Consider the following 20,163-nt stretch of genomic DNA (forward strand, 5'->3'; position numbering starts at 1 on the left):
ACTGAGGAAGCACAGAGGCCAACTTTGACATTAAAAGGTGTAAAAAAAAGTACAAGATATTCACAATAAGCAGACCTCAGTGCAAGAAAGAGTCTTTCTAAAACTGCAGAAGCACAGAGGCCAACTTTGACATTAAAAGGTGTAAAATCAAGTACAAGATATTCACAATAAGCAGACCTCAGTGCAAGAAAGAGTCTTTCTAACACTGCAGAAGTGCAGAGGCCAACTTTGACATTAAAAGGTGTTCAAACATGTACAAGATATTTACAATAAGCAGACCTCAGTGCAAGAAAGAGTCTTTCCAACACTGATAAGCACAGAGGCCAACTTTGACATGAAAAGGTGTAAAAACAAGTACAAGATATTTACAAAAAGCAGACCTCAGTGCAAGAAAGAGTCTTTCCAACACTGAAAAAGCACAGAGGCCAACTTTGACATTAAAAGGTGTTCAAACAAGTACAAGATATTTACAATAAGCAGACCTCAGTGCAAGAAAGAGTCTTTTCAACACTGAAAAAGCACAGAGGCCAACTTTGACATTAAAAGGTGTTCAAACAAGTACAAGATATTTACAATAAGCAGACCTCAGTGCAAGAAAGAGTCTTTCCAACACTGATAAGCACAGAGGCCAACTTTGACATTAAAAGGTGTTCAAACAAGTACAAGATATTTACAATAAGCAGACCTCAGTGCAAGAAAGAGTCTTTCTAACACTGAGGAAGCGCAGAGGCCAACTTTGACATTAAAAGGTGTAAAAAAAAGTACAAGATATTTACAATAAGCAGACCTCAGTGCAAGAAAGAGTCTTTCTAAAACTGCAGAAGCGCAGAGGCCAACTTTGACATAAAAGGTGTAAAAACAAGTACAAGATATTTACAATAAGCAGCCCTCAGTGCAAGAAAGAGTCTTTCCAACACGGAAAAAGCAAAGAGGCCAACTTTAACATTAAAAGGTCTTCAAACAAGTACAAGATATTTACAATAAGCAGCCCTCAGTGCAAGAAAGAGTCTTTCTAACACTGCAGAAGCACAGAGGCCAACTTTGACATGAAAAGGTGTTCAAACAAGTACAAGATATTTACAATAAGCAGCCCTCAGTGCAAGAAAGAGTCTTTCCAACACGGAAAAAGCACAGAGGCCAACTTTAACATTAAAAGGTCTTCAAACAAGTACAAGATATTTACAATAAGCAGCCCTCAGTGCAAGAAAGAGTCTTTCCAACACTGAAAAGCACAGAGGCCAACTTTGACATTAAAAGGTGTTCAAACAAGTACAAGATATTTACAATAAGCAGACCTCAGTGCAAGAAAGAGTCTTTCCAACACTGAAAAGCACAGAGGCCAACTTTGACATAAAAGGTGTAAAAACAAGTACAAGATATTTACAATAAGCAGCCCTCAGTGCAAGAAAGAGTCTTTCCAACACTGATAAGCACAGAGGCCAACTTTAACATTAAAAGGTCTTCAAATAAGTACAAGATATTTACAATAAGCAGCCCTCAGTGCAAGAAAGAGTCTTTCTAACACTGCAGAAGCACAGAGGCCAACTTTGACATTAAAAGGTGTTCAAACAAGTACAAGATATTTACAATAAGCAGACCTCAGTGCAAGAAAGAGTCTTTCCAACACTGAAAAAGCACAGAGGCCAACTTTGACATGAAAAGGTGTAAAAATCAAGTACAAGATATTTACAATAAGCAGACCTCAGTGCAAGAAAGAGTCTTTCCAACACTGATAAGCACAGAGGCCAACTTTGACATGAAAAGGTGTAAAACCAAGTACAAGATATTTACAATAAGCAGACCTCAGTGCAAGAAAGAGTCTTTCCATCACTGATAAGCTCAGAGGCCAACTTTGACATGAAAAGGTGTAAAAACAAGTACAAGATATTTACAATAAGCAGACCTCAGTGCAAGAAAGAGTCTTTCCAACACTGAAAAAGCACAGAGGCCAACTTTGACATGAAAAGGTGTAAAAATCAAGTACAAGATATTTACAATAAGCAGACCTCAGTGCAAGAAAGAGTCTTTCCAACACTGAAAAAGCACAGAGGCCAACTTTGACATTAAAAGGTGTTCAAACAAGTATAAGATATTTACAATAAGCAGACCTCAGTGCAAGAAAGAGTCTTTCCAACACTGAAAAGCACAGAGGCCAACTTTGACATTAAAAGGTGTTCAAACAAGTACAAGATATTTACAATAAGCAGACCTCAGTGCAAGAAAGAGTCTTTCCAACACTGAAAAGCACAGAGGCCAACTTTGACATTAAAAGGTGTTCAAACAAGTACAAGATATTTACAATAAGCAGACCTCAGTGCAAGAAAGAGTCTTTCCAACACTGATAAGCACAGAGGCCAACTTTGACATTAAAAGGTGTAAAATCAAGTACAAGATATTCACAATAAGCAGACCTCAGTGCAAGAAAGAGTCTTTCTAACACTGCAGAAGTGCAGAGGCCAACTTTGACATTAAAAGGTGTTCAAACATGTACAAGATATTTACAAAAAGCAGACCTCAGTGCAAGAAAGAGTCTTTCCAACACTGAAAAAGCACAGAGGCCAACTTTGACATGAAAAGGTGTAAAAATCAAGTACAAGATATTTACAATAAGCAGACCTCAGTGCAAGAAAGAGTCTTTCCAACACTGATAAGGTCAGAGGCCAACTTTGACATGAAAAGGTGTAAAATCAAGTACAAGATATTTACAATAAGCAGACCTCAGTGCAAGAAAGAGTCTTTCCAACACTGAAAAAGCACAGAGGCCAACTTTGACATGAAAAGTTGTAAAAACAAGTACAAGATATTTACAATAAGCAGACCTCAGTGCAAGAAAGAGTCTTTCCAACACTGATAAGCACAGAGGCCAACTTTGACATTAAAAGGTGTAAAAACAAGTACAAGATATTTACAATAAGATGACCTCAGTGCAAGAAAGAGTCTTTCCAACACTGATAAGGTCAGAGGCCAACTTTGACATAAAAGGTGTAAAAACAAGTACAAGATATTTACAATAAGCAGCCCTCAGTGCAAGAAAGAGTCTTTCCAACACTGACAAGCACAGAGGCCAACTTTGACATTAAAAGGTGTAAAATCAAGTACAAGATATTTACAATAAGCAGACCTCAGTGCAAGAAAGAGTCTTTCCAACACTGATAAGCACAGATGCCAACTTTGACATTAAAAGGTGTAAAAACAAGTACAAGATATTTACAATAAGATGACCTCAGTGCAAGAAAGAGTCTTTCCAACACTGATAAGGTCAGAGGCCAACTTTGACATAAAAGGTGTAAAAACAAGTACAAGATATTTACAATAAGCAGACCTCAGTGCAAGAAAGAGTCTTTCCAACACTGATAAGCACAGAGGCCAACTTTGACATAAAAGGTGTAAAAACAAGTACAAGATATTTACAATAAGCAGCCCTCAGTGCAAGAAAGAGTCTTTCCAACACTGACAAGCACAGAGGCCAACTTTGACATGAAAAGTTGTAAAAACAAGTACAAGATATTTACAATAAGCAGACCTCAGTGCAAGAAAGAGTCTTTCCAACACTGATAAGCACAGAGGCCAACTTTGACATAAAAGGTGTAAAAACAAGTACAAGATATTTACAATAAGCAGCCCTCAGTGCAAGAAAGAGTCTTTCCAACACTGACAAGCACAGAGGCCAACTTTGACATGAAAAGGTGTTCAAACAAGTACAAGATATTTACAATAAGCAGACCTCAGTGCAAGAAAGAGTCTTTCTAACACTGATAAGCACAGAGGCCAACTTTGACATGAAAAGGTGTTCAAACAAGTACAAGATATTTACAATAAGCAGACCTCAGTGCAAGAAAGAGTCTTTCCAACACTGAAAAAGCACAGAGGCCAACTTTGACATTAAAAGGTGTAAAATCAAGTACAAGATATTTACAATAAGCAGACCTCAGTGCAAGAAAGAGTCTTTCCAACACTGATAAGCACAGAGGCCAACTTTGACATGAAAAGGTGTTCAAACAAGTACAAGATATTTACAATAAGCAGACCTCAGTGCAAGAAAGAGTCTTTCCAACACTGATAAGGTCAGAGGCCAACTTTGACATGAAAAGGTGTAAAATCAAGTACAAGATATTTACAATAAGCAGACCTCAGTGCAAGAAAGAGTCTTTCCAACACTGAAAAAGCACAGAGGCCAACTTTGACATGAAAAGTTGTAAAAACAAGTACAAGATATTTACAATAAGCAGACCTCAGTGCAAGAAAGAGTCTTTCCAACACTGATAAGCACAGATGCCAACTTTGACATTAAAAGGTGTAAAAACAAGTACAAGATATTTACAATAAGCAGACCTCAGTGCAAGAAAGAGTCTTTCCAACACTGATAAGCACAGATGCCAACTTTGACATTAAAAGGTGTAAAAACAAGTACAAGATATTTACAATAAGATGACCTCAGTGCAAGAAAGAGTCTTTCCAACACTGATAAGGTCAGAGGCCAACTTTGACATAAAAGGTGTAAAAACAAGTACAAGATATTTACAATAAGCAGCCCTCAGTGCAAGAAAGAGTCTTTCCAACACTGACAAGCACAGAGGCCAACTTTGACATGAAAAGTTGTAAAAACAAGTACAAGATATTTACAATAAGCAGACCTCAGTGCAAGAAAGAGTCTTTCCAACACTGATAAGCACAGAGGCCAACTTTGACATAAAAGGTGTAAAAACAAGTACAAGATATTTACAATAAGCAGACCTCAGTGCAAGAAAGAGTCTTTCCAACACTGATAAGCACAGATGCCAACTTTGACATTAAAAGGTGTAAAAACAAGTACAAGATATTTACAATAAGATGACCTCAGTGCAAGAAAGAGTCTTTCCAACACTGACAAGCACAGAGGCCAACTTTGACATTAAAAGGTGTAAAATCAAGTACAAGATATTTACAATAAGCAGACCTCAGTGCAAGAAAGAGTCTTTCCAACACTGATAAGCACAGATGCCAACTTTGACATTAAAAGGTGTAAAAACAAGTACAAGATATTTACAATAAGATGACCTCAGTGCAAGAAAGAGTCTTTCCAACACTGATAAGGTCAGAGGCCAACTTTGACATAAAAGGTGTAAAAACAAGTACAAGATATTTACAATAAGCAGCCCTCAGTGCAAGAAAGAGTCTTTCCAACACTGACAAGCACAGAGGCCAACTTTGACATGAAAAGTTGTAAAAACAAGTACAAGATATTTACAATAAGCAGACCTCAGTGCAAGAAAGAGTCTTTCCAACACTGATAAGCACAGAGGCCAACTTTGACATAAAAGGTGTAAAAACAAGTACAAGATATTTACAATAAGCAGCCCTCAGTGCAAGAAAGAGTCTTTCCAACACTGACAAGCACAGAGGCCAACTTTGACATAAAAGGTGTTCAAACAAGTACAAGATATTTACAATAAGCAGACCTCAGTGCAAGAAAGAGTCTTTCTAACACTGATAAGCACAGAGGCCAACTTTGACATGAAAAGGTGTTCAAACAAGTACAAGATATTTACAATAAGCAGACCTCAGTGCAAGAAAGAGTCTTTCCAACACTGAAAAAGCACAGAGGCCAACTTTGACATTAAAAGGTGTAAAATCAAGTACAAGATATTTACAATAAGCAGACCTCAGTGCAAGAAAGAGTCTTTCCAACACTGATAAGCACAGAGGCCAACTTTGACATGAAAAGGTGTTCAAACAAGTACAAGATATTTACAATAAGCAGACCTCAGTGCAAGAAAGAGTCTTTCCAACACTGATAAGCACAGAGGCCAACTTTGACATTAAAAGTTGTTCAAACAAGTACAAGATATTTACAATAAGCAGACCTCAGTGCAAGAAAGAGTCTTTCCAACACTGATAAGCACAGAGGCCAACTTTGACATGAAAAGGTGTTCAAACAAGTACAAGATATTTACAAAAAGCAGACCTCAGTGCAAGAAAGAGTCTTTCTAACACTGAGGAAGCACAGAGGCCAACTTTGACATTAAAAGGTGTAAAAAAAAATACAAGATATTTACAATAAGCAGACCTCAGTGCAAGAAAGAGTCTTTCTAACACTGAGGAAGCACAGAGGCCAACTTTGACATTAAAAGGTGTAAAAAAAAGTACAAGATATTCACAATAAGCAGACCTCAGTGCAAGAAAGAGTCTTTCTAAAACTGCAGAAGCACAGAGGCCAACTTTGACATTAAAAGGTGTAAAATCAAGTACAAGATATTCACAATAAGCAGACCTCAGTGCAAGAAAGAGTCTTTCTAACACTGCAGAAGTGCAGAGGCCAACTTTGACATTAAAAGGTGTTCAAACATGTACAAGATATTTACAATAAGCAGACCTCAGTGCAAGAAAGAGTCTTTCCAACACTGATAAGCACAGAGGCCAACTTTGACATGAAAAGGTGTAAAAACAAGTACAAGATATTTACAAAAAGCAGACCTCAGTGCAAGAAAGAGTCTTTCCAACACTGAAAAAGCACAGAGGCCAACTTTGACATTAAAAGGTGTTCAAACAAGTACAAGATATTTACAATAAGCAGACCTCAGTGCAAGAAAGAGTCTTTTCAACACTGAAAAAGCACAGAGGCCAACTTTGACATTAAAAGGTGTTCAAACAAGTACAAGATATTTACAATAAGCAGACCTCAGTGCAAGAAAGAGTCTTTCCAACACTGATAAGCACAGAGGCCAACTTTGACATTAAAAGGTGTTCAAACAAGTATAAGATATTTACAATAAGCAGACCTCAGTGCAAGAAAGAGTCTTTCTAACACTGAGGAAGCGCAGAGGCCAACTTTGACATTAAAAGGTGTAAAAAAAAGTACAAGATATTTACAATAAGCAGACCTCAGTGCAAGAAAGAGTCTTTCTAAAACTGCAGAAGCGCAGAGGCCAACTTTGACATAAAAGGTGTAAAAACAAGTACAAGATATTTACAATAAGCAGCCCTCAGTGCAAGAAAGAGTCTTTCCAACACGGAAAAAGCAAAGAGGCCAACTTTAACATTAAAAGGTCTTCAAACAAGTACAAGATATTTACAATAAGCAGCCCTCAGTGCAAGAAAGAGTCTTTCTAACACTGCAGAAGCACAGAGGCCAACTTTGACATGAAAAGGTGTTCAAACAAGTACAAGATATTTACAATAAGCAGCCCTCAGTGCAAGAAAGAGTCTTTCCAACACGGAAAAAGCAAAGAGGCCAACTTTAACATTAAAAGGTCTTCAAACAAGTACAAGATATTTACAATAAGCAGCCCTCAGTGCAAGAAAGAGTCTTTCTAACACTGCAGAAGCACAGAGGCCAACTTTGACATGAAAAGGTGTTCAAACAAGTACAAGATATTTACAATAAGCAGCCCTCAGTGCAAGAAAGAGTCTTTCCAACACGGAAAAAGCACAGAGGCCAACTTTAACATTAAAAGGTCTTCAAACAAGTACAAGATATTTACAATAAGCAGACCTCAGTGCAAGAAAGAGTCTTTCCAACACTGAAAAGCACAGAGGCCAACTTTGACATGAAAAGGTGTAAAAACAAGTACAAGATATTTACAATAAGCAGCCCTCAGTGCAAGAAAGAGTCTTTCCAACACTGATAAGCACAGAGGCCAACTTTAACATTAAAAGGTCTTCAAACAAGTACAAGATATTTACAATAAGCAGCCCTCAGTGCAAGAAAGAGTCTTTCTAACACTGATAAGGTCAGAGGCCAACTTTGACATAAAAGGTGTAAAAACAAGTACAAGATATTTACAATAAGCAGCCCTCAGTGCAAGAAAGAGTCTTTCCAACACTGATAAGCACAGAGGCCAACTTTAACATTAAAAGGTCTTCAAATAAGTACAAGATATTTACAATAAGCAGCCCTCAGTGCAAGAAAGAGTCTTTCTAACACTGCAGAAGCACAGAGGCCAACTTTGACATTAAAAGGTGTAAAAATCAAGTACAAGATATTTACAATAAGCAGACCTCAGTGCAAGAAAGAGTCTTTCCAACACGGAAAAAGCACAGAGGCCAACTTTGACATGAAAAGGTGTAAAACCAAGTACAAGATATTTACAATAAGCAGACCTCAGTGCAAGAAAGAGTCTTTCCATCACTGATAAGCTCAGAGGCCAACTTTGACATGAAAAGGTGTAAAAACAAGTACAAGATATTTACAATAAGCAGACCTCAGTGCAAGAAAGAGTCTTTCCAACACTGAAAAAGCACAGAGGCCAACTTTGACATGAAAAGGTGTAAAAATCAAGTACAAGATATTTACAATAAGCAGACCTCAGTGCAAGAAAGAGTCTTTCCAACACTGAAAAGCACAGAGGCCAACTTTGACATTAAAAGGTGTAAAAATCAAGTACAAGATATTTACAATAAGCAGACCTCAGTGCAAGAAAGAGTCTTTCCAACACGGAAAAAGCACAGAGGCCAACTTTGACATTAAAAGGTCTTCAAACAAGTACAAGATATTTACAATAAGCAGCCCTCAGTGCAAGAAAGAGTCTTTCCAACACGGAAAAAGCAAAGAGGCCAACTTTAACATTAAAAGGTCTTCAAACAAGTACAAGATATTTACAATAAGCAGCCCTCAGTGCATGAAAGAGTCTTTCTAACACTGCAGAAGCACAGAGGCCAACTTTGACATGAAAAGGTGTTCAAACAAATACAAGATATTTACAATAAGCAGACCTCAGTGCAAGAAAGAGTCTTTCCAACACTGATAAGCACAGAGGCCAACTTTGACATTAAAAGGTGTAAAAATCAAGTACAAGATATTTACAATAAGCAGACCTCAGTGCAAGAAAGAGTCTTTCCAACACTGATAAGCACAGAGGCCAACTTTGACATTAAAAGGTGTTCAAACAAGTACAAGATATTTACAATAAGCAGACCTCAGTGCAAGAAAGAGTCTTTCCAACACTGAAAAAGCACAGAGGCCAACTTTGACATGAAAAGGTGTTCAAACAAGTACAAGATATTTACAATAAGCAGACCTCAGTGCAAGAAAGAGTCTTTCCAACACTGATAAGCACAGAGGCCAACTTTGACATGAAAAGGTGTAAAAACAAGTACAAGATATTTACAATAAGCAGACCTCAGTGCAAGAAAGAGTCTTTCCAACACTGATAAGCACAGAGGCCAACTTTGACATTAAAAGGTGTTCAAACAAATACAAGATATTTACAATAAGCAGACCTCAGTGCAAGAAAGAGTCTTTCCAACACTGATAAGCACAGAGGCCAACTTTGACATGAAAAGGTGTAAAAACAAGTACAAGATATTTACAATAAGCAGACCTCAGTGCAAGAAAGAGTCTTTCCAACACTGATAAGCTCAGAGGCCAACTTTGACATGAAAAGGTGTAAAAACAAGTACAAGGTATTTACAATAAGCAGACCTCAGTGCAAGAAAGAGTCTTTCCAACACGGAAAAAGCACAGAGGCCAACTTTGACATGAAAAGGTGTTCAAACAAGTACAAGATATTTACAATAAGCAGACCTCAGTGCAAGAAAGAGTCTTTCCAACACTGATAAGCTCAGAGGCCAACTTTGACATGAAAAGGTGTTCAAACAAGTACAAGATATTTACAATAAGCAGACCTCAGTGCAAGAAAGAGTCTTTCCAACACTGAAAAAGCACAGAGGCCAACTTTGACATTAAAAGGTGTTCAAACAAGTACAAGATATTTACAATAAGCAGACCTCAGTGCAAAAACGTGTCTTTCCAACACTGACAAGCACAGAGGCCAACTTTGACATGAAAAGGTGTAAAAACAAGTACAAGATATTTACAATAAGCAGACCTCAGTGCAAAAACGTGTCTTTCCAACACTGACAAGCACAGAGGCCAACTTTGACATGAAAAGGTGTAAAAACAAGTACAAGATATTTACAATAAGCAGACCTCAGTGCAAGAAAGAGTCTTTCCAACACTGAAAAAGCACAGATGCCAACTTTGACATTAAAAGGTGTAAAATCAAGTACAAGATATTAACAATAAGCAGACCTCAGTGCAAGAAAGAGTCTTTCCAACACTGATAAGCACAGAGGCCAACTTTGACATTAAAAGGTGTAAAATCAAGTACAAGATATTAACAATAAGCAGACCTCAGTGCAAGAAAGAGTCTTTCTAACACTGCAGAAGCGCAGAGGCCAACTTTGACATTAAAAGGTGTAAAAACAAGTACAAGATATTTACAATAAGCAGCCCTCAGTGCAAGAAAGAGTCTTTCCAACACTGATAAGCACAGAGGCCAACTTTGACATTAAAAGGTGTAAAATCAAGTACAAGATATTAACAATAAGCAGACCTCAGTGCAAGAAAGAATCTTTCCAACACTGATAAGCACAGAGGCCAACTTTGACATTAAAAGGTGTAAAAACAAGTACAAGATATTTACAATAAGCAGCCCTCAGTGCAAGAAAGAGTCTTTCCAACACTGATAAGCACAGAGGCCAACTTTGACATTAAAAGGTGTAAAATCAAGTACAAGATATTAACAATAAGCAGACCTCAGTGCAAGAAAGAGTCTTTCTAACACTGCAGAAGCACAGAGGCCAACTTTGACATTAAAAGGTGTTCAAACAAGTACAAGATATTTACAATAAGCAGACCTCAGTGCAAGAAAGAGTCTTTCCAACACTGAAAAGCACAGAGGCCAACTTTGACATGAAAAGGTGTAAAAACAAGTACAAGATATTTACAATAAGCAGACCTCAGTGCAAGAAAGAGTCTTTCCAACACTGAAAAGCACAGAGGCCAACTTTGACATGAAAAGGTGTAAAAACAAGTACAAGATATTTACAATAAGCAGCCCTCAGTGCAAGAAAGAGTCTTTCCAACACTGATAAGCACAGAGGCCAACTTTAACATTAAAAGGTCTTCAAACAAGTACAAGATATTTACAATAAGCAGCCCTCAGTGCAAGAAAGAGTCTTTCTAACACTGATAAGGTCAGAGGCCAACTTTGACATAAAAGGTGTAAAAACAAGTACAAGATATTTACAATAAGCAGCCCTCAGTGCAAGAAAGAGTCTTTCCAACACTGATAAGCACAGAGGCCAACTTTAACATTAAAAGGTCTTCAAACAAGTACAAGATATTTACAATAAGCAGCCCTCAGTGCAAGAAAGAGTCTTTCTAACACTGCAGAAGCACAGAGGCCAACTTTGACATTAAAAGGTGTTCAAACAAGTACAAGATATTTACAATAAGCAGACCTCAGTGCAAGAAAGAGTCTTTCCAACACTGAAAAAGCACAGAGGCCAACTTTGACATGAAAAGGTGTAAAAATCAAGTACAAGATATTTACAATAAGCAGACCTCAGTGCAAGAAAGAGTCTTTCCAACACTGATAAGCACAGAGGCCAACTTTGACATGAAAAGGTGTAAAACCAAGTACAAGATATTTACAATAAGCAGACCTCAGTGCAAGAAAGAGTCTTTCCATCACTGATAAGCTCAGAGGCCAACTTTGACATGAAAAGGTGTAAAAATCAAGTACAAGATATTTACAATAAGCAGACCTCAGTGCAAGAAAGAGTCTTTCCAACACTGAAAAGCACAGAGGCCAACTTTGACATTAAAAGGTGTAAAAATCAAGTACAAGATATTTACAATAAGCAGACCTCAGTGCAAGAAAGAGTCTTTCCAACACGGAAAAAGCACAGAGGCCAACTTTGACATTAAAAGGTCTTCAAACAAGTACAAGATATTTACAATAAGCAGCCCTCAGTGCAAGAAAGAGTCTTTCCAACACGGAAAAAGCAAAGAGGCCAACTTTAACATTAAAAGGTCTTCAAACAAGTACAAGATATTTACAATAAGCAGACCTCAGTGCAAGAAAGAGTCTTTCTAACACTGCAGAAGCACAGAGGCCAACTTTGACATGAAAAGGTGTTCAAACAAATACAAGATATTTACAATAAGCAGACCTCAGTGCAAGAAAGAGTCTTTCCAACACTGATAAGCACAGAGGCCAACTTTGACATTAAAAGGTGTAAAAATCAAGTACAAGATATTTACAATAAGCAGACCTCAGTGCAAGAAAGAGTCTTTCCAACACTGATAAGCACAGAGGCCAACTTTGACATTAAAAGGTGTTCAAACAAGTACAAGATATTTACAATAAGCAGACCTCAGTGCAAGAAAGAGTCTTTCCAACACTGAAAAAGCACAGAGGCCAACTTTGACATGAAAAGGTGTTCAAACAAGTACAAGATATTTACAATAAGCAGACCTCAGTGCAAGAAAGAGTCTTTCCAACACTGATAAGCACAGAGGCCAACTTTGACATGAAAAGGTGTAAAAACAAGTACAAGATATTTACAATAAGCAGACCTCAGTGCAAGAAAGAGTCTTTCCAACACTGATAAGCACAGAGGCCAACTTTGACATTAAAAGGTGTTCAAACAAGTACAAGATATTTACAATAAGCAGACCTCAGTGCAAAAACGTGTCTTTCCAACACTGACAAGCACAGAGGCCAACTTTGACATGAAAAGGTGTAAAAACAAGTACAAGATATTTACAATAAGCAGACCTCAGTGCAAAAACGTGTCTTTCCAACACTGACAAGCACAGAGGCCAACTTTGACATTAAAAGGTGTAAAAACAAGTACAAGATATTTACAATAAGCAGACCTCAGTGCAAGAAAGAGTCTTTCCAACACTGAAAAAGCACAGATGCCAACTTTGACATTAAAAGGTGTAAAAACAAGTACAAGATATTTACAATAAGCAGCCCTCAGTGCAAGAAAGAGTCTTTCCAACACTGATAAGCACAGAGGCCAACTTTGACATTAAAAGGTGTAAAATCAAGTACAAGATATTAACAATAAGCAGACCTCAGTGCAAGAAAGAGTCTTTCTAACACTGCAGAAGCGCAGAGGCCAACTTTGACATTAAAAGGTGTAAAAACAAGTACAAGATATTTACAATAAGCAGCCCTCAGTGCAAGAAAGAGTCTTTCCAACACTGATAAGCACAGAGGCCAACTTTGACATTAAAAGGTGTAAAATCAAGTACAAGATATTAACAATAAGCAGAACTCAGTGCAAGAAAGAATCTTTCCAACACTGATAAGCACAGAGGCCAACTTTGACATTAAAAGGTGTAAAAACAAGTACAAGATATTTACAATAAGCAGCCCTCAGTGCAAGAAAGAGTCTTTCCAACACTGATAAGCACAGAGGCCAACTTTGACATTAAAAGGTGTAAAATCAAGTACAAGATATTAACAATAAGCAGACCTCAGTGCAAGAAAGAGTCTTTCTAACACTGCAGAAGCACAGAGGCCAACTTTGACATTAAAAGGTGTTCAAACAAGTACAAGATATTTACAATAAGCAGACCTCAGTGCAAGAAAGAGTCTTTCCAACACGGAAAAAGCAAAGAGGCCAACTTTAACATTAAAAGGTGTTCAAACAAGTACAAGATATTTACAATAAGCAGCCCTGAGTGCAAGAAAGAGTCTTTCCAACACTGATAAGCACAGAGGCCAACTTTGACATGAAAAGGTGTTCAAACAAGTACAAGATATTTACAATAAGCAGACCTCAGTGCAAGAAAGAGTCTTTCCAACACTGATAAGCACAGAGGCCAACTTTGACATTAAAAGGTGTTCAAACAAGTACAAGATATTTACAATAAGCAGCCCTGAGTGCAAGAAAGAGTCTTTCTAACACTGCAGAAGCACAGAGGCCAACTTTGACATGAAAAGGTGTTCAAACAAGTACAAGATATTTACAATAAGCAGACCTCAGTGCAAGAAAGAGTCTTTCCAACACTGATAAGCACAGAGGCCAACTTTGACATTAAAAGGTGTTCAAACAAGTACAAGATATTTACAATAAGCAGACCTCAGTGCAAGAAAGAGTCTTTCCAACACTGATAAGCACAGAGGCCAACTTTGACATTAAAAGGTGTTCAAACAAGTACAAGATATTTACAATAAGCAGACCTCAGTGCAAGAAAGAGTCTTTCCAACACTGATAAGCACAGAGGCCAACTTTGACATTAAAAGGTGTTCAAACAAGTACAAGATATTTACAATAAGCAGACCTCAGTGCAAGAAAGAGTCTTTCCAACACTGATAAGCACAGAGGCCAACTTTGACATTAAAAGGTGTTCAAACAAGTACAAGATATTTACAATAAGCAGACCTCAGTGCAAGAAAGAGTCTTTCCAACACTGATAAGCACAGAGGCCAACTTTGACATTAAAAGGTGTTCAAACAAGTACAAGATATTTACAATAAGCAGACCTCAGTGCAAGAAAGAGTCTTTCCAACACTGATAAGCACAGAGGCCAACTTTGACATGAAAAGGTGTTTAAACAAGTACAAGATATTTACAATAAGCAGACCTCAGTGCAAGAAAGAGTCTTTCCAACACTGAAAAATCACAGAGACCAACTTTGACATTAAAAGGTGTAAAAACAAGTACAAGTGTTAACTCAAAATACACGACGTCGTACTCTCAGTCACAGCGCTTTATTTGTTCCGCCATTTTTCATACGGACAACAACAACAACCCTTCGCGGGCTACAGTACTCTCGCGATAAAATAGAAAATAACAAGTTAACAATCTCCCTCTTTCTTAAAATAAAATAAAATAAAAGTATAAACACACCCCTGTAAACATTTGTATACATATATGTATATATTTATATAAACAAAAAAAAATTTTTCAAAAGTGCTTTGCTTTACTTAAAGCATACTATCATTGCACACAATAAACAATGGTACATTTGAATGCAAAGACAACTTTGTAAACAAAGGATTACAGTATCCAGAGTCCTTCATCTAGCGCCTTTAGAAGGGCTAAAGGTGAAACTCCCTTTTTTGTCAGACAATCAGCAAGTTGAGATTTTGAATCTGACCAACAAACCTGTCTGATTTTCTTGCCTTGTATGAGCTCTTTAATGCTGCTCATTTCTAGCCCCAGTCTCTTCTCTGTAACCTGCTTAGTAGACTTGAGTGCATCAAACAAGGAATGATTATCAGTCACACAGATCAAAGGAAGAGCGTTTAGACCAGTGTTACCAGTTGTAAGCTCAGAAAAAAGTGTTGCCAGGAAGACTGCACTGTCTATTCCATCTGACATGGCAAGAGTTTCTCCTGCCAGTGTACTTCTGACCACGCGCCTGATTTTTTTAGACTGCCAGAAGAGAGGACAAAACTTTCCTCCTTTACCCATAAGGACGATTAATGCCCCTCCTTGAGTACCGCCATCAGGAAGGTTGCCAAATGAAGCATCACTGATATGCCAGATCCTCACTGTTACCCAAGTGCTGAAACTTAAGAGTCACTTTCTCTGCCTTAAGTTTACGGATTACTTTGTTCACTTCATGAATAGACTGTACAGTTGCATCTTTGATATTAGATCCAAGGCTACATGTGTCAAACATAACATCAGGCCTTGTTTGTTTGGCAACCCACAAAATCTGTCCTATTTTTGACCTGAGTTGCTCACGTTCTGTTTCACTTAAGGAAGCCTCCCTCTGTACAGCCCGTGCTGCTTGTAACTGAACCGGTTGTAGGTTGTCAATGTAAAGTTGTTGATGCACCTCTATTACATCATTAACTGTACAAATGTCCATACCAACATAAGAAAAGCTGTCATGTTCTTCACGGCCCACAAGGAAGGTAGATTTCAGTACAGGAATGATATGAGTTGCAAAGTGACTTGAACCAGCCCAAAGGAAATCATCAACGTGACATGCAAGCACTCCTGTAACCTCAGATTGTTCATTCTGCCAATAGAACACTGCAGGATCAACCTGTGATATTTTACCACCAGTTTTGAGCATAATGTCTTTGACCTTATTGTACCAATAAAGTGAACCATCTGCAAGTCCATAAACACACTTTTTCAGTTTCCATAGAACATTGTCCTTGCCAGCTTCAGGTGGGGGACGAAGATAGATGCCTCTTGACAGTTCCATTCCCTGCAAGAAGGCAGATTTAATGTCCATTGAATTTACTCTCCACTTGTTTTGACATATCACAGCTAGCACCAGTCTGAGGGACTCAGACGCACATGTTGGAGAGTCTTTCTGTAGTTCTTTAGTATTTACCTCTTCAAACCCCCGTGCCACAAGTCGAGCCTTTGGGACAACACCATTAGTAGTTTCTTTGAGTGTACAGACCCATCTAGTAGACAGACATTTTTGACCCAGGTCTTTCACTTCATCAAACACACCATTACTTTGCCAGCTCTCAATCTCCTGCTGCTTATCAGAATCAAAGGAAATATCTTTTGTTATGAGTACATCTGCATCTCTGTTTTCACCTTCACTACCATCATGCTCAAGATATTGCACATTGTACCAGTTTTTGTATTGCCCTTTTGCTTTTCCCGCTCTGCCTAGCACTCTGGCTGTGTGTTGAACACCGTTGTCTCTGTTGGTAAAAGCAATCAGCTGTCCTGATCTTAATTTTACATTTGCAGAGACGTGATCAGTGGGTGTAGAGGGCTCATTTGCAGTTTGTGTGACAGACATGTTTTCTGTAGTGTTGGTTTCTCTGTCAATAGTGATGTCTTCTTCCTCACTAATACTCTGTTCACCATCGGGTGTGTCAGTGTCATCATTTTCAACTGCGTCTTTGTTGTCATCATCAGTAGTACTGTGTGGTATTTGTTTATCTCCAGTCTGTGAATCCACTTTAGTCAATCTTGACTGGTGTACTCTTACAAGAGTCCCCCCATGTCTTACAAATACAACAGTTCCATCCTGCCCAATAACTACACCTGGACCCTTCCACTCTGTACAGTCGACTCGTTTGTAGTATACTTTATCTCCTGCCTCATATTTGTCATCTGTAGGCCTAAGTTGTTTGCGTAGTGCTCTCCTGATCCTTTCTGAACACTCTGCCTCAGTAAATGCTTTCCTGGAAGCATGTAATGCTGAGATATGTTCAGCTACTCTTGCACTTACAGTTGTGCCCTCTAAGGCAGGTGGCTTATCCATCAACACAGAAGGAAGGTTGGGGTTTTGGCCAAACACAAGTTGATGTGGACTATAACCATGTACATTAAGCATACTGTTTTTGGCCATAAGGGCCCAGTCTAGCGCAGTGTGCCAGTCACATCCATGTTCCTTTTTTACCTTCAGGAGGATTTCTGTAAGTGTCATGTTATGTCTCTCCAGTAGTCCGTTGCTCCAGGGACTATACCCCGCCGTTGTTTTTACCTCAATGTTGAAGTTTTCAGCCATGTCCCGAATGTCTGTGTTGTTGAACTCTCCGCCGTTGTCTGTGTAGAGCCGTCTGGGGGCACCGTGAATGCTTATCCAGGTGTGAATGAAGGAGTTGATGATCTCTGCAGCTTTCTTTGTCTTTACGATGCTGCCGGCACTGAAGCATGTGAAGTGGTCGATGATGTGAAGGTACCACACATTGGGCTCCAGCTCATGTAGATCCATCGCTACTGTCTCATTATACTCAGAAGCCAGGGGTAGACCAACAGCAGGTCTCGGCTTGGTTTTGCAATATTTCTGACAAATGTCACAGTCATGAACTATCTCTTGTAGAATAACTGCACATTGTTTATCTGTATTGCCAGAGCTTTGGATGAGCCTCAATAACCTCTCTGCAGATGCATGACCAAACTGCTTATGAAGTTTCACAAGGACTTTCTGTTTCTCTTTTGTAGACATTTCAGCAGTTACCATGAGAACTTCATTTTCATTGCAACTTTCTGTAGTATTTTCATCTCTAATGTCCACGCAATAGTGTCCCGAACTAGTGAGCTCTAGAGGAACAGGCTGCTTGAACATGACAACACTGTCATTCTCCATGTCTAGAACAGTCCCTGCTTTCTTGAGAGACGTTTTGCTCAGTAGTAGTGGAATGTCAACAGGAACTACTTCACTTTCAATGTCACATTTTGTTTGTCCAATTTTGGCTGGAAGTTTCACTTTTCTGCTGGAATACACTACAATACCATCCCCAAAGCGAAATGGTCTGGAGCTGGGGGTTTCTGATTGCAACAGCTTGTTTACTTGGCCTTGGCTGAGGTCACGCATGTAACTATCTAGCCACTTCTGACCACAAACTGTACGTGTACATGCAGTATCAATAATGGTTGACCCCAGTGCCTCAGTCAGGAAAATTTCAGCGTCTGTCATTGAGGCTTTAGTGTACAAAGTAATGTTACACTCCTCCACTTTTTCATCCGGTTATAACGCTGTTCAAAGTCTATAATGTAGTCTGCCATGGACACGCTGTGGTTCTTTGCAATGGAGTCAAAACACGAGTAGGCTTCATAAGCGCGGTCTTTCTCTTCTCTCTGAAACACCGCGTCAAGTTTTGCAAGCAGTATTTCCATACCGTAATCTTTGTCCAAATCTTCTGCGGGTATCTCCATGGCCGTTTCTCTGGCTCTTCCCTCGAGGCCCAGCACCACCGCGAGTGCCTGTTTCTTTTTATCCAGCTCCGTAACTCGTCTCCAGATGTTGACTTCATTCTTCCAGCATTCGTATGGCCTGGCTTCATCAAGCTTTGGTGGTACTTTGTAATTGGAAACCATCCTCTGCTACCAATGTTAACTCAAAAGACACGACGTCGTACTCTCATTCACAGCGCTTTATTCATTCCGCCATTTTTCATACGGACAACAACAACAACCCTTCGCGGGCAACAGTACTCTCGCGATAAAACAGAAAATAACAAGTTAACACAATATATTTACAATAAGCAGACCTCAGTGCAAGAAAGAGTCTTTCCACCAATGAAAAAGCACAAAGGCCAACTTTGAAATTAAAAGGTGTAAAAACAAGTACAAGATATTTGCAATAAGCAGACCTCGGTTCAAGAAAGAGTCTTTCTAACACTGATAAGCACAGAGGTGAACTTTGACATGAAAAGGTGTAAAAACAAGTACAAGATATTTACAATAAGCAGACCTCAGTGCAAGAAAGAGTCTTTCCAACACTGAAAAAGCACAAAGGCCAACTTTGACATGAAAAGGTGTTCAAACAAGTACAAGATATTTACAATAAGCAGACCTCAGTGCAAGAAAGAGTCTTTCAAACACTGAAAAAGCACAAAGGCCAACTTTGACATGAAAAGGTGTTCAAACAAGTACAAGATATTTACAATAAGCAGACCTCAGTGCAAGAAAGAGTCTTTCCAACACTGAAAAAGCACAAAGGCCAACTTTGACATGAAAAGGTGTTCAAACAAGTACAAGATATTTACAATAAGCAGACCTCAGTGCAAGAAAGAGTCTTTCAAACACTGAAAAAGCACAAAGGCCAACTTTGACATGAAAAGGTGTTCAAACAAGTACAAGATATTTACAATAAGCAGACCTCAGTGCAAGAAAGAGTCTTTCAAACACTGAAAAAGCACAGAGGCCAACTTTGACATGAAAAGGTGTTCAAACAAGTACAAGATATTTACAATAAGCAGACCTCAGTGCAAGAAAGTGTCTTTCCAACACTGATAAGCACAGAGGCCAACTTTGACATTAAAAGGTGTAAAAACAAGTACAAGATATTTGCAATAAGCAGACCTCAGTGCAAGAAAGAGTCTTTCCAACACTGATAAGCACAGAGGCCAACTTTGACATTAAAAGGTGTAAAAACAAGTACAAGATATTTGCAATAAGCAGACCTCAGTGCAAGAAAGTGTCTTTCCAACACTGATAAGCACAGAGGCCAACTTTGACATTAAAAGGTGTAAAAACAAGTACAAGATCAGTGCAAGAAAGCAAGGTGGGGAGGGGGTACTCACCTTCCACTTCACTGACACGCATCAGCATCCAGTTCTTCATGAGAAGAGGGGGAGGATGAGAGGGCGATGTACTCACCTTTACTGACACGCACGGTATCAGTGTCCCACGCTTCATCAGAAGAGATGGCGCTCAGGAGACTGTCATCAAGGATCCTGATGACTTCAGAAAGGTCTCGTTCTTGGGACGTTCAACAATGTAGTCAAGACAGCCTGTAAGGAAACAAAGTTTAAAATAACAGTAGGAATGTAGTAAGCACCCAGTGCTAAAGCTACAGGCTACATTCATATCAGACTGAATGACACTTTACTTGTTCATGTGAGAAGAAAACAAGATTTCAACTATGTCCACAATCATTAAGTGAAGCATCCAAATCTCTGCCAAGGCAGCTCACTCTGTGCACACTACACTTTTAAGGTAACA

The 20,163-nt window shown here is 38.7% G+C and overlaps 1 long non-coding RNA gene across 1 annotated transcript in view; it reads right to left on the reverse strand.

Annotated features, from left to right (window-relative positions):
* The window catches only part of LOC147310894 (uncharacterized), a 90,810-nt gene extending 70,886 nt beyond the window's left edge, over positions 1-19,924 (reverse strand). The window contains exon 1 of the long non-coding RNA XR_015125512.1: positions 19,819-19,924. This is a non-coding gene — a long non-coding RNA (uncharacterized LOC147310894). The remainder of the gene's footprint in view (positions 1-19,818) is intronic.
* Positions 19,925-20,163: the final 239 nt, after the last annotated feature.

The sequence above is a fragment of the Aulonocara sp. 'chitande type north' Nkhata Bay genome, linkage group LG16, assembly GCF_057382095.1.
Source record: "Aulonocara sp. 'chitande type north' Nkhata Bay isolate Kocher_YH1m ecotype deep benthic linkage group LG16, A_spYH_male_GT1.1, whole genome shotgun sequence".
NCBI lineage: Eukaryota > Metazoa > Chordata > Actinopteri > Cichliformes > Cichlidae > Aulonocara > Aulonocara sp. 'chitande type north' Nkhata Bay.